This window comes from Coregonus clupeaformis, chromosome 35 (genome assembly GCF_020615455.1).
Source record: "Coregonus clupeaformis isolate EN_2021a chromosome 35, ASM2061545v1, whole genome shotgun sequence".
Taxonomy (NCBI): Eukaryota; Metazoa; Chordata; class Actinopteri; order Salmoniformes; family Salmonidae; genus Coregonus; species Coregonus clupeaformis.
The window spans coordinates 28,790,110-28,806,420 of record NC_059226.1 but is presented as its reverse complement, the minus strand read 5'-3'; the positions used below and the strand labels follow the sequence as shown (position 1 = coordinate 28,806,420).

The 16,311-nt window shown below is 39.7% G+C and overlaps 1 pseudogene; it reads right to left on the bottom strand.

Annotated features, from left to right (window-relative positions):
* LOC123481207 overlaps nt 1-12,167 on the bottom strand; it is a 46,296-nt pseudogene extending 34,129 nt beyond the window's left edge.
* Nucleotides 12,168-16,311: the final 4,144 nt, after the last annotated feature.

The window sequence follows — 16,311 nt, the reverse complement described above, 5'->3', positions numbered from 1 at the left end:
CAATGTTGAACAGCACAGAAACAAGAATATGTCCCTATGTGAGACAATACAATTAGTATTGAATTGGACTTCTTTATGTTTACTGCTTATCTGCTCTTGGGAATCTATTGTGGACTTCCGAAGGATCTATAAATGGTCTATTACCGTATTTAGTTTGAGTGTATCCTCTATGTGTTTGCTGATAACATTAATATAATTCTGTCCGAAATAGATACTCGAAACGTAATAGTTAATGTGAATTCTGAATTGCAAACAGTTGACTTTGGGTTCTGGTTATAATGTGAGTGGATTATTTTGTCAGGATAATATTGATATCAGTGTTTTTTCCACTACTGTTGAGTAGTTCTGCTCTCTCATAGAGTGTGTTTGTGTGTTTAAAGAATAGACACGCCTCTTTGCCTCGCACACTGAGATCAGTATTACTCCGTTTTTGTACGGTGGTTCAGGCTTTTCGCCTCTAAGTACAGCTGGTTTTTGGAGCTGTATTTGGTGATGATGAACTGGCCCTGGAGAGACTGGGCAAATATAGTGCCAGTGCTCGCATCAAATGGCCCATTTCACTCAAGTCCTTTCCATGGTTTCTGATGGATCCAGTGCATCCAGTAGCTACCCATGGAGATTCCAGACACAGTACAGGACAGTGTTACTGATTCTCCAGGTCTGTTCACCACTGGCTCAGAGGAGGTGAGTAACTGCCCCTGAACAGCTGAAAAACAGACAGAGTTTAGATGATTGTTACCCTCCAGCCAATAAGCACAGCTCCTCTCCTCTCTCCTACACTGGACAGAAATACATCCAGTTAACTCACCTGAGATGAGAGACAGAAAGAACACACATTCTAGAACTGTCATTGTGTAGAAGATCTACAATTCTGGAATCAAAGGATGAGACTGGAAGGGGTTGTCGTGACTGAGGGAGATGGTCTTGGGACATGGTCTAAATTTAAAGCTGAAATGTCATGAGTCAATAAGTATTCAATCCCTTTGTTATGGCAAGCCTAAATAAGTTAAGGAGTCAACATGTGCTTAACAAATCGCATAATAAGTTGCACCGACTCATTCCATGTTCAATAATAGTGGTTAACATGATTTCTGAATAACTACCCCATCTCTGTACCCCACACATTCAATTATCTGTAAGGTCCCTCAATCGAGTAGTGAATTTCAAGCACAGATTCAAGTACAAAGACCAGGGAGGTTTTTCAATGCCTCGCAAAAAAGGGCACCCATTGGTAAACGTGAAAATAAATAAAAATAAAGCAGATGCTGAATATCCCTTTGAGCATGTGAAGCTATTAATTAGGTTTTAGATTATGTATCAATACACCCAGTCACTACAAAGATACAGGCGTGCTTCCTAACTCAGTTGCCGGAGACGAAGGAAACTGCTCAGGGTTTTCACCATGAGGCCAATGGTGATTTTAAAACAGTTACAGAGTTTAATGGTTGTGATACAGTATGAGAAAACTGAGGATGGATCAGCAACATTGTAGTTACTTCACAATACTAATCTAAATGACAGTGTAAAAAAAAGGAAGCCTGAACAGAATAAAAATATTCCAAAACATGCATCCTGTTTGGAACAAGGCACTTAATTAACACTGCAAAAAATGTGGCAAAGAAATTAACTTTTTGTCCTGAGTACAAAGCGTTGTTTGGGGCATATCCAACACAACACATCACTAAGTGCCACTCTTCATATTTTCAAGAGTGGTGGTGGATGCATCATGTTAACTGTATGCTTGTCATCGGCAAGGACTAGGGAGTTTTTTGGGATAAAAATAAACAGAATACAGCTGTAAGCACTGGCAAAATCCTAGAGGAAAATGTGATTCAGTCTGCTTTCCACAAGATACTGGGAGACAAATTCACCTTTCAGCAAGACAATAACCTAAAACACAAGGTAAAATATACACTGGAGTTGTTTACCAAGATGACATTGAATGTTGCTAAGTGGCCTCGTTACAGTTTTGACTTAATCGGCTTGGAAATCTATGGCAAGACTTGAAAATGGCTGTCAAGCAATGATAAACAATCAACTTGACAGAGCTTGAATACTTTTTAAAGAATAATGGGAAAATAATGTACAATACAGGTGTGCAAAGCTCTTAGAGACTTACCCAAAAAGACTTACAGCTGTAATTGCCGCCAAAGGTGATTGTACAAAGTATTGACTCAGGGGTGTGAATACTTATGTAAATTGGATATTTCTGTATTTCATTATCAATACATTTCAAATATTGTCTAAAACATGTTTTCACTTTGTCTTTATGGGATATTGTGTGTAGATGGGTGAGATCAGTTTTTGTATTGTGCTGCAGCACACTGTGTCACTGTGTCTCTGGCACAATAATAAACAGCAGAGTCTTCTGTCTTCAGGCTGTTCATCTGGAGATACACCTGCTGCTTGCTATTGTCTCTGGAGATGGTGAAACGACCCTGAACTGACTGGGAGTAGTAGATTTCACCACTATCATATCTTATTATTGCAATCCATTCCAGTCCTTTCCCAGGAGCCTGTCTGATCCAAGCCATCCAGTATCTACTGAAAGTGAACCCAGAGGCTGTACAGGTCAGTTTGTGTGATTCTTCAGGCTTTTTAACCACTGGTCCAGACTCAGTCAATGTCTGACTCTGAACACCTGTGGAAACAAAGTAACATTTGAGATATTTCCTGAACTGAAAACATCTGTGATTATTCTGTTTCAAATAAAAACGGTCTAATAGTGTTCACCTGTCAAGCCTATTGTCATCAGTACAACCACAATAGTAAACGTCATGATGAACTATTAGTAGTTATGGTGTGTCTCTGTTCCTCAGTCTAGTCAGATCTTCAGTTCCTCTCCTCCACTCTGCAGTGAGATAAGTAGTGATGGAAGAGGTCAGAGTTTTGCATTGACTCCTCCTCACTGGGTGGGACGATCACACGAAGATTAACTAGAGAAGTCTGGAATGGGGAACAGGTTCATGTGGCCTGAATAGTTTGTTAAATAATAAATAAAATAAAAATAGCTTTATAGCAAAGAGCAATTTCTCAAGTAAGAATTTTGCTAGGACTGTCTGGGTGTGGTCTGAGGGGGGAGGGTAAAATGAAAAATGTGCTGTTATTGGCAGAGAGGTTTGGAACTCTTCTTCTTATTGGTATATTAATTAATTTACTGTATGGTGATGTCATCATGGAAGAACAACACTCCCTCCCTCCAAAACAGGCTGAAATTTCAGGCAGTCTTTTCAAAAAGCTCTTAAACTAACATGGCAATATCATAATTTTCACAATTTCAACGTATTATTCCAACCTTGCAGTGTGGAAATATATATAAAATATGGAAAAATCACAGTTTTGACAGCACAGGGCCTTTAAATACTTGTTCATGTGTCAACAAGAACGCTTGACTAGACTGGGCAAGATATAGTTGGAATGTTAGAGGCTGATCTCTTTTATAGCGTAGTGCTTTGTGATATTGTTGTTGTATTATTTACAGTAATGATACTCAGTATTATTCTAGTGTGACACAAAGAGAGGAAGTAGTACACCACCTAGCCGTGTTGTTAAGGGGTTTCTGTACAGCTGCTTCACCAGCTCCAGTCAGTGTGTCTGTCGAGCACAATAATAAACAGCAGAGTCCTCTGCTCTCAGACTCTTGGCCTCTAAGAACTGTGTGCTTGTGGAGACGTCCTCAGTCAGGGTGAACTGAACTTTCAGGGAGTCTGAGTAGTCTGGAGAATTGCTATTCATTCTCCCAATCCACTCCAGTGCTTTGCCTGGTTTCTGCCTTATCCAGTGCATGTAGAAGCTTGTCATTGTAAACCCAGAGGTTTTACATGACAATTTAACAGTGTCTTCAGGTCTTTTCACCTGAGGAGGAGACTGATCCAGCTTGATATCACAACAAACACCTGCGAAACAAAAACGTTTCAACATTCAGTTGAAGATATGATATTGACATTGATTTACCAGTATAAAAAATGTATGCACTCACTAACTGTAAGTCGCTCTGGATAAGAGCGTCTGCTAAATGACTAAAATGTAAATGTAAATTTAGAGTTTAACCATGATACTCAGACATTCTTCAGTCACCATGTAATGCTTTACTTACTGTGTATGGACATCACCATGACAACTAAACTCCAGACAATCCTCAGTTCCATTGTTCAGTGATATTTAGTGCAGGACTCGCTGTAATGTCAGTCCAAGCTGCCTATAATGAGAAGGCCAGAGCTGAGTGTCTGATTATATAGGGTTGAAGGGGAGGGAGACTTTGCATAGACTGCCCTCTAGAGATTTAAACAGAGACTGAGATGGAGATGTTCTTTGAGGGTTGTTATTGGCAGCATTGTTTTTCAGAACAGCACAGGATTACAGAATCTATTGGGATTAATACAATACACCTGTTCCATCTCAACTTGTTCCATCTATACTTGTTCCATCTATACTTGTTCCATCTCAACTTGTTCCATCTCAACTTGTTCCATCTATACGTGTTCCATCTAAACATGTTTCAGCTATACTTTAACATTATTAACCTTCATGGTTCTGTATTACATATTGTATTAATTTGACTTATAGTTCCATATAAATAAATGAATTAACTCACTAAATTGAAAGACATGACCAAATAGTCTTAAATGGTTTTAGCTTCTAGAGATTGATAATGAATTTGACTGAATGACTGCATATAGTATGGATCCTGTTTGGGGTTATTTGCCATTGTCAACTCACTTTGAATGGCTGTAAGGTTTTCGGTTAAAGTTTCATGAGGATACTCATACAGTTATCTTGACAGGTTGTCCTATATATTTTATGTTTTTCAAGTTATCATGTATATTATGGTTATAATTAAGAGTATGATGTGTCTACTCTCCTAGTCTTGGTGGGGCCTTGGGATTTATGTTAACAGTGACTGGAGATCAGAATCACAGACTCTCACAGTGAGAGAAGTGCTTGATCAGTTTTTGTACAGCGCTGCAGCCTCCCGTGTCACTGTGTCTCTGGCACAATAATAAACAGCAGAGTCATCAGTCTTCAGACTGTTCATCTGGAGATACACCTGCTGCTTGTTATTGTCTCTGGAGATGGTGAACCGACCCTGAATAGACTGGGAGTAGTAGATAGTACTACCACTGCTAATATAGGAAACCCACTCCAGTTCTTTTCCAGGAGGTTGTCTGATCCAAGCTGCATCAATATTTCCACCAAACCCAGAATATGCACACATCAGTTTGTGGGATTCTCCAGGCTTTTTAACCACTGGTCCAGACTCAGTCAATGTCTGACCCTGAACACCTGTGGAGAAAAAACAATACTATTAGAGATACTACCTGGACTCAAAACCTCAGCAAGCATTCGGTTACAAATAAAAACGATCTAATAGTGTTCACCTGTCAAGCCTATTGTCATCAGTAGAACCACAATATTAAATGTCATGATGAACTATTAGTAGTTATGGTGTGTCTCTTTTCCTCAGTCTAGTCAGAGCTTCAGTCCCCTCTCCTCTACTCTGCAGTGAGATAAGTAGTGATAGAAGAGGTCAGATTTTTGCATTGACTCCTCCTCACTGGGTGGGACGATCACACAGAGATTAAGTATAGAATTCAGAAATGGGGAACAGCTTCATAAGGCCTGAATAGTTTGTTAAAGGTCCAATGGAGCCGTTTTTATCTCAATATGATTATCACATTTCTGGGTAACAATTAAGTTACATACTGTGATTGCTTTCAATAAAAAAAATCTAAAATAGCTTCATAGCAAAGAGCAATTTCTCAGGCAAGAATTTTGGGAAAACAGAAAATGTGCTGTTATTGGCAGAGGTTTGGAACTTATTGGTCTATTAACTAATTTACTGCATGGTGATGTCACCATGGAAGGCCACAACTCCCTCCCGCCAAAACAGGCTGAGGTTTCAGGCAGTGTTTTAAAATGGCATTATCATCATTTTCACAATATCACAGTATTATTCCAACCTCATAGTGTGGAAATATATATATATATAAACACAAGAAAATCATGTTTTTGACTTGACTGGGCCTTTAAATACTTGTTCATGTGACAATAAGAAGCTTGACCAGACTGGACAAAATATAGTTTGGTTGTGTAGTTTGAATGTTAGAGCTGGACTCTTTTATTGTGTAGTGTTTTGAGATATTGTTGTTGTATTCTTTACAGTAATGATACTGAGTATTATTCTAGTGTGACACAAAGAGAGGAAATAGTACACCAGCTATCCATGTTGTTAGGGGGTGTGGGTTTTTGTACAGCTGCTTCACCAGCTCCAGTCAGTGTGTCTGTCGAGCACAATAATAAACAGCAGAGTCCTCTGATCTCAGACTCTTGGCCTCTAAGAACTGTGTGCTTGTAGAGACGTCCTCAGTCAGGGTGAACTGGCCTTTCAGGGAGTCTGAGTAGACTGGATAATTGCTATTCATTCTCCCGAACAACTCCAGGGCTTTGCCTGGGTTCTGCCTCATCCAGTGTATCCAGTATCCACTCATTGAGAAACCAGAGATTGTACAGGACAGTTTAACAGTGCTCCAGGTCTTTTCACCTGAGGAGGAGACTGATCCAGCCTTATATCACAACAAACACCTGCAAGAAAAACACTCTGTTGAAGATGTGGTATTTACACTGATTTCGAGTTTAACCACTCAGCCATTCTTCAGTCCCCAATGTGTAATGTTTTACTTACTGTGTATGGACATCACAATGAGAACTAAACTGCAGATAATCATCTGTTCCATTGCTCAGTATTAGTTAATACAGGACTTGTTGTAATATCAGTCCAAGCTGCCTATAATGAGAAGGTCAGAGCTGAGTGTCTGATTATAAAGGGATGAATGGGAGGGAGACTTTGCATAGACCGTCCTCAAGAGGTTTAAATACAGACTGAGAGAGATACAGACGTAGGATCTTAATTTGAGCCAGTTTTCTACAGCAGGAAAATAATCCTGCAGCAACAGGAAATATGAATTATTATGTGGATTGCAATTAATGGACATTTTTTGTTGGGGTGATACATTTTCTGTTAGGGCAAATCAAGTCTGACATTTTAAAGTGGAAATGTAAAACTTGAAAAGCCTTTTTAAACCTTGAATACGCTACAGGTTGGCATGAAAATGATCAACATCTGTATATATCTTCTGCTCTATTCATTGATACCCTCCATATCCTTCATTCTTCTCTCTGTGTTTCAGATGTTTCATATGGGATGTTCAGACTAGATATGTTTAGTCTTTTATAAAATGCTGAACAGCACAGAAACAATAATATTTGCCTATGTGGGACCATATAACTAGTATCCCCTCTTGGGAGTCTATTGTGGAGTTCATCAAGGGTCTATAATTGGTTTATTACTGTTTTTAGTTTAAGTGTATTTCTGTTTGCTGATCACATTAATATATTTCTGTCTGATAAAGATGTTCAAAACATAATAGCTAATATGAAGTCTGAATTGCAAAAAAATTTACTTCTTTGTTAATGTAAATTGTGTGCTTTTCACTGTTTATAATGTTTGTGGATGTTTTATGTGGATAACATTGATATCAGTGGACAGTGTGTTTTCCACTACTGTTGAGTAGTGTCTGTGTGTGTTTAAAGAACAGACATGCCTCATTGCCTCTCATACTGGGATCAGTGTTGATCCGTTTTTGTACTGTGCTGCAGCATCCTGTGTTACTGTGTCTCTGGCACAATAATAAACAGCAGAGTCTTCAGTCTTCAGGCTTTTCACCTCTAAGTACAGCTGGTTTTTGGAGTTGTCTTTGGTGATGGTGAACTGACCCTGGAGAGACTTGGTATAATAAGTAGAGGTTCCACCGTCAATGTATCCAATTTCCTTTCCCTGGTTTCTGACGGATCCATTGCATGTAGTAGCTATCCATTGAGAATCCAGACACAGTACAGGACAGTGTTACTGACTCTCCAGGTCTCTTCACCACTGGCTCAGAGGAGGTGAGTGACTGCCCCTGAACAGCTGAAAAACAGACAGAGTTTAGATGACTGTGAGCCACCAGTCAAGTAGCACAGCTCCTCTCCTCTCTCCTACACTGGACAGAAATAACTCCAGTTAACTCAACTGAGATGAGAGCCAGGAGGAACACATATTCTAGAAGTTTCATTGTGGGGAATTTCTAAGATTCTGGAAGCAAATTAGTAGACTGGGAGTGGCAGTTGTGACTGGGGTAGATGGTCTGTGGAGTTCAGTTATTATAGCAGACTATTGGATTGGGAGGAGACATTCGATCTTGGTACACAGAACACATTTGCATCTCTATGGTGTTAAATGGTTCTTCCCTTAGAATTGGTCTAAATACTACATGCAGTGCCTTCAGAAAGTAGTCATACCCCTTGACTTATTATACATTTTGTTGTGCTATAGCCTGGATTCAAAATGTATTAAATCAACAACAAAAAATTACACACAATACCTCATAATGACATTGTGAAAACATGTTTTTAGATAATCTTGCAAATGTATTGAGAATGAAATACAGAAATCTCATTTACATAAGCGTTCACACTGAGTCAAAACTTTGTAGAAGCACATTTATCCGCGATTATATCTTTTGAGTTGTCTTGGGTATGTCTGTATCAGCTTTGCACATCTGGATTTGGGGATTTTCTCCCATTCTTCCTTCCAGATTTTCTCAAGCTCTGTTACGTTAGATGGACAGCGGCGGTGAACAGCAATCTTCCAGTTATTCCCTAGTTTGTCAATTCGTTTCAAGTCTGGGCTTTGGCTGGGCCACTCAAGGACTTTCACATTCTTGTTCTGAAGCCTTTCCAGCATTGCTTTGGCTAAATGATTGGGGTCATTGTCCTGTTGGGATGGATATCTTTGCCCCAGTCTGAGGTCGTTTGTACTCTGAAGCAGGTTCTCATCAAGGATTTGCCTGTATTTGGCTTCATGCATTGTTACCTCTATCCTTACCAGTCTCCCAGTCCCTGCCGCTGAAAAGCATCCCCATAGCATGATGCTGCCATCACCATGCTTCACGGTAGGGATGGTGTTAGACAGGTGATTAGCTGTGCCTGTTTTTTTCCAGACATCGCGCTTTGCATTCAGTCCAAAGATTTCAATTTTTGTCTCATCCGACAACAGAATATTTTGCCTTATGATCTCAGAGTCTTTCACGTGCCTTTTTGCAAACTCCAGGTGTGCTGTAGAGACTCCAGGCATTCACCAGATTGGCGAAGTGCTGTAGAGACTGTTGTCCTTCTGGCAGGTTCTCCCATCTCAGGCAAGGAACTCTGTAGCTCTGTCAGAGTGGTCATTGGGTTATTGGTCACCTCCCTGACCAAGGTCTTTCTTGCCCGGTTGCTCAGTTTGGTCGGATGTCCAGCTCTAGGCAGAGTCTGGGTAGTTCCATATTTTTTCAATTTCCCAATGATTGAGACCACTGTGCTCTTGGAAACTTTAAACACTCTAGAAACAGTTTTAAGCCTTATGCCTCATCACAATTCTATCTCTGAGATCTACAGACAGTTCCTTGGACTTCATGTCCAACAATTGAATTGGCCACAGGTGGACTCCAATCAAGTTGTAGTGACATCTCAAGATCAAAGGAAATTGGATGCACCTGAGCTCAATTTGGAGTGTCATAGCAAAGGGGTTTGAATACTTACGTTAATGAGATATTTCTGTATTTCATTTTCAATAAATGTGTAAAATAAAAACATTAAAATTGGGGGTCATTATGGAGTATTGTGTGTAGATGGGTGAGAAAATGAAAGGCTGTAACACAACAAAATGTGGAATAAGTCAAAGGGTATGAATACTTTCTGAAGGCACTGTATGTTGGCACTGTTGTAAAGAATACCCAGAGACCTTACAGGAGAGGGTCAGAGGCTGTCCAGGCTGCAGGGTCATAGAGCCTGGTGTGTGAGCTCAGTCTGACAGAACACACCTGTAAAACAAAACAAACAAAACAGTATAGAACTTTTAGTGAATCATATTTTCCAATTATTTTATTGAATATTACTCTATTGTTTGTTCGTATGTCGCTCCCCAAAACTCACAGGAGGCCCCTGCCAGCAGTACCAGCAGGTATGCAGGAAACATGGTTTGTGTTGAAGTTAGACTGGTGGGAGATGCACTTGTTAATTCCGACTGAATGATTCACAGATACACACGTTTCTTTATATACAGAGAGAAAAGGGGGTGGAACTTTGCATACAGTTGAGAGAGTTGGTATAAGAAGAGAGTGAATCAACTAGTATCACACTGACATATTGAGTAGATTGATTGGTATGAGCTGCAACAACCTGCATTACAAACTTTGGAATCTCACTTTGTTTAAAGCATCTTATTACTATAAAAACAATTATCATTGTCATCAATGTTTCTTGCAATAGCACAGAATATAGCAATCTAATTGTTGGTGTCCCTAAAGGATCTATACTCGGCCAATTACATTTTCATTTGTGAGATATTTATATTATTTTCAATAAGTATATGTTTTTAATATTTTATTATTTTAGATATAATTGAGCATATGACCTGTATGTGAGAGTATGGTATGTGTCGAACTGTGTGTTGTTGATGACATGGTGTTGATGCTGACAGAGTGGACCATAGACTCTTTTTAGAGACATACTGAGATCAGTGTTGACCAGTTTTTGTATGGCATTGCAGCCTCTTGTGTCACTGTGTCTCTGGCACAATAATAAACAGCAGAGTCTTCAGTCTTCAAGCTGTTCAACTGGAGAAACACCTGTTTCATGCTATTTTTTCTGGAGATGGTGAACTGACCCTGAACAGACTGGGGGTAGTAAGTGCTACCACCATCACTGCCAGTAATAGCTGCAACCCATTCTAGTCCTTTCCCAGGAGCCTGTCTGATCCAAGCCATCCAGTAGCCATTTATGTCTAAACCAGAGGCTGTACAGGTCAGTTGGTGGGATTCTCCAGGCTTTTTAACCACTGATCCAGACTCAATCAGCGTCTGACTCTGAACACCTGTTGAAAGAAAGTAACATTAGAGTTAATAGCTGGACTCAAAATCTCACATAATAACAATCTGAAGGTTTTCTTATAGCAATATTAAAGTTTCCACCTGTCAGGCCTATTATCATCAGTAGACACACAGTAGTAAATGTCATGATGAACTCAGTATGATGTGTCTCTGTTCCTCAGTCTAGTCAGTGTGCCTTTCATCCTCTCTGCAGTGAGATAAGTAGTGATGGAAGAGCTCAGAGTTTTGCATTGACTCCTCCTCACAGCATGGGAAGATCACATAGAGTTTATACAGTCCATGGATTACTTCACTACTCAAGGGGCACTGTATTGTACATCTAGATGATTGTTAAGCATTTAACTTACTTCATAAAATGTTTATCACAATTATTTAAATATTCTTAGTATAGGGTATAGGGTTGTATAGGGTATTTTGACCAAGTACTTCTTTAGTATGTAAAATCTGGACATACTGGATTCATAATGATGCTGCCTAGTAAACACCACATGTTCTGCTAACAAGCATGCAATTATACTGTATTTCATGCCATAACAACCATCCAGTTAACCTAGCTCTCCCTCTAGTGGCCTGATTAGGGATGATTAGTCAAACCAATGGAAACAAAGAAATAAAACGAGAAGAATGCTACTAAATTATATCATTGCATCACTAGTTCAATATCACTAGTTATGTGCTAATACTGTGATATTAGTATAAGTATTTCTGCCAGCTAACATTTTATGTTCATAAGGGGCTAAGGGTTTTAGTACAGGTCTGGCCCTGGTTTGTATCACTGTGGAGCCGTGCACAGTAATACACAGCTGTGTCTTCAGTCTGCAGACTTTGACCTGTTAAAGTCACTATGCTCCTAGCAGGGTCTTTGAAAATGCTGAACTTGTTTTTTTAGTGAATCTTTGAATCTAATCGTTCCACCACCCCAAATATGAGTACTCCAAAGAGTACTCAGAGATATTACAGGAGAGGGTCAGACTGTCCAGGCTCTATGGCCATTGGGCCTTGCTGGGTGAGCTCAACACCACAGTGCACACCTGTGAAAAAGAAAACAATTGACGACGATCCAAAGTAACTCAGCATTACTAATTACTTGGGCTTTTGAAATAATAATCCTTAACTTCTTATTTGTGTGTTTCTATCCGCCCAAATGGAGAGAGACTCACAGGAGGCAGCTGCCAGCAGCAGCAGAGATGCAGGGAACATGGTTAGTGTTGAAGCTGAACTGGTGGAAGATGCTCTTATCTACTCCAACTGAGTGAAGGACAGCTAGATACTCCTCTTTATATACAATGCATTAGGAAAGTATTCAGACCCCTTGACTTTTTCAAAATTTTGTTACGTTACTGCCTTATTCTAAAACTGATTAAATGTTTTTTCCCCTCATAAATCTACACACAATACCCCATAATGACAAAGAAAAATTTTGTTTTTTATTAGTTTTTTAAATATCACATTTACATAAGTATTCAGACCCTTTACTCAGTACTTTGTTGAAGTGCCTTTGGCAGCGATTACAGCCTCGAGTCTTCTTGGGTATGACGCTACAAGCTTGGCACAACTGTATTTGGGGAGTTTCTCCCATTCTTCTCTGCAGATCCTCTCAACCTCTGTCAGGTGGGATGGGGAGTGTTGCTGAACAGCTATTTTCAGGTCTCTTCAGAGATGTTCAATCACATTCAAGTCAGGGCTCTGGCTGGGCCACAGAAGGACATTCAGAGACTTGTCCCGAAGCCGCTCCTGCGATGTCTTGGCTGTGTGCTTAGGGTCGTTGTCCTGTTGGAAGGTGAACCTTCGCCCCAGTCTGAGGTCCTGAGCGCTCTGGAGCAGGTTTTCATCAAGGATCTCTCTGTACTTTGCTCCGTTCATCTTTCACTTGATCTTGACTAGTCTCCCAGTCCCTACCGCTGAAACACATCCACACAGCATGATGCTGCCACCACCATGCTTCACCGTAGGGATGGTGCCAGGTTTCCTCCAGATGTGGCTCTTGGCATTCAGGCCAAAGAGTTCAATCTTGGTTTCATCAGACCAGAGAATCTTGTTTCTCATGGTCTGAGAGTCCTTTAGGTGCCTTTTGGCATACTCCAAGCGGGCTGTCATGTGCCTTTTACTGAGGAGTGGCTTCTGTCTGGCCACTCCACCATAAAGGCCTGATTGGTGGAGTGCTGCAGAGATGGTTGTCCTTCTGGAAGGTTCTCCCATCTCCAAAGAGGAACTGTGGAGCTCTGTCAGAGTGACCATCGGGTTCTTGGTCACCTCCTGACCAAGGCCATTCTCCCCCGATTGCTCAGTTTGGCCGGCCGGCGAGCTCTAGGAAAAGTGTTGGTAGTTCCAAACTTCTTCCATTTAAGAATGATGGAGGCCACTGTGTTCTTGGGGACCTTCAATGCTGCAGAAATGTTTTGGTACCCTTCCCCAGATCTGTGCCTCGACACAATCCTGTCTCGGAGCTCTACGGACAATTATTTCGAACTCATGGCTTGGTTTTTGCTCTGACATGCACAGCCAACTGTGGGACCTTATATAGACAGGTGTGTGCCTTTCCAAATCATGTTCAATCAATTGAATTTACCACATGTGGACTCCAATCAAGTTGTAGAAACATCTCAAGGATGATCAATGGAAACAGGATGCACCTGAGCTCAATTTCGAGTCTAATAGCAAAGTGTCTGAATACTTATATAAATAAGGTATGTTTTTTATTTTTTATACATTTGTAAAAATGTCTAAAAACCTATTTTTGCTTCGTCATTATGGTGTATTGTGTGTATATTGATGAGGATTTGTATTTATTTAATCCATTTTTGAATAAGGCTGCAATGTAACAAAATGTTGAAAAAGTCAAGGGGTCTGAATACTTTCCAAATGCACTGTAACAAGGTTTATGTTGAAGCTGCAACTTTTCTTCTCCAATTGAGTGAAGGACAAATAGACACACCTCCTTATATACAGAAAATAGCTTATTTGCATAGAGGTGAGGGAGTTGGTATAAGAGGAACATGAAGAAAAAAATCTAAATTGTGTATATTTGTTATAAACTGCATCAACCTTTATTACTGACTGAAATGAAATACAAAATTCTGTGAACTTTGTACTGTCTCTTTATTTACATTATGTTATTAAAATCAACACAATTATTATTGTCATCAATGTGTCTTGAAATGTCACAGAATATAGTAATCTAAATGTTGGTGTCTCTCAAGGATCTATACTCGGCCCATTACATATTTAAATGTGTATTATTAAGTTTACTTCATATTCTTATCCAAGTGGCAGGTGTTCTTTTAGATTGAATTGAGAGTATAACATGCGTATGACATGGTATATGTTAACCAATGTGTGTTATTGATGCCATGAGTGGAACATAGAATCATAGGGCCAGTTTCCCAGACACAGATTAAGCCTAATCCTTGACTAAAAAGCACTTTTAAAGTTTTAAAAGCACGTTTAATTGAGCTTCTCTATTGAGAATGCTTTTCAGTCCAGGACTTGGCTTAATCTGTGTCTGAAAAACCACCCCCTAGAAACTTTCATACTAAGATCAGTGTCCACCAGTTTTTGAACAGTGCTGCAGCCTCCATGTGTCACTGTGTCTCTTGAGCACAATAAGTCTTCAGTGTTCAGACTGTTCATCTGGAGATACACCTGCTGCTTGCTATTGTCTCTGGAGATGGTGAACCAACCCGTAACTGACTGGGAGTAGTAAGTCTTGCCACCACCATCGTTAATAGCTGCAACCCACTCCAGTCCTTTCCCAGGAGCCTTTCTGATCCAATAATTCCAGTTGTTGCCACCAAATCCAGCATATGTGCAGGTCAGTTTGTGTGATTCTCCAGGTATCATAACTACACATTCAGACTGAGTGAGTGTCTGACCATGAACACCCGTGGAGACAAAGCAACATAGAGATAATACCTTGACTCAAAAACAAATTGTTTACATAAAACCAGTCTTAAAGTGTTTACCTGTCAAACCTATAATCATCAGTAGTAAAGCAATAGTATATTTCATCATGAACTGTCAGAAGTTATGGTGTGTCCCTGTTCTTCAGTCTACAGTAGTCAGTGCTTCAGTCCCTCTCCTCCACTCTGCAGTGAGATAAGTAGTGATGGAAGAGGTCAGAATTTTGCATTGACTCCTCCTCACAGGGTGGGAAGATGGAGAGTCAGAGATTGGGAACAGGTTCATTTGAACTGAAAACTTCACTTATCGTGACAGTGAGTTAATTTATATTTTAATGAGGGGGAATGAATTACAGTATATTGATCCCTCATATAATAAAAACCATTCAGTTCACCTTAATATAATAATAATAATAATAATAATAATAATAATAATAATAATAATAATAATAATAAAATAAATAATATGCCATTTAGCAGACCTTAACCTAGATCGCCCTCTAGTGGTTAAAAAGAGGGGTGATTAGTTAATCTGTACTGCATATATACAGACAGAATACACCACACAATAGGCTCTATGCACGCATCACTTCCGCATTGGCGTAAGGATGCTTGGGCATTTCCGTTACCGGAAAAAACATTAGACAGTGACAGTAGACCGTTATGATGGCAGAGATTAAGTTTACAAGATGTTTGCTGGAGTTGCCTAAAGTATCTGTTAATGATATACGGAGGGTCGTCCGGACATCCAGTACGACACCACGTAGCAAACTGGATAAAGGCTTCAAATTTTTAGTTTCTTATTTTCTTTGCAACTTTGAAGGTAATATGCTAACGCTAGCTAGCCTGAGCTAGAAGCCTTGCTTTGGTGTTTTAAGTCATGACTCCGTCCTGCTTCAGGTTAATCATGCTTTAAATAAAGTTGAATCATGTGTATATACCTCTCACTTCATGTGTTTGTACTTTTATGAAAGTATCAGGTAAAAACAGGGCTACAAATGAGATCTCTGTGAGAGCCCACTGCTACCACTCAATGAAGATACTAAAGCCACCACACCAGCTGAGAGTAGGACTAGATTAAGTGACACGTTCAAAGTTCTGTTGAACTTGTTCAAGGTTCTGTTCAACACATGTTTTACTCGTTTAATGTTACCACAGCTTTGATTGCCATTGCTAAGAGAACACATTAGAACTTTAGTGGTTTTCATGACAACAGTGGTAGCCTAATACAGACCAGGGTAGCTGAGTGGGAATTGCCATGCTTTGTTCTTGGGTCTGTTGTAAACAAATTGGAGTTTGGTTTGAAATGTAAACAATAATGAGATTACTACTTTTTCCCTGACTTGATGACTGCAATGACAGTAACATATTCCACTCAGCTATTCTTCAAACTGCTGATGTTCTACTCAAAACTGTCCTGTCATCTTTACTTCTTTCTTTATAAA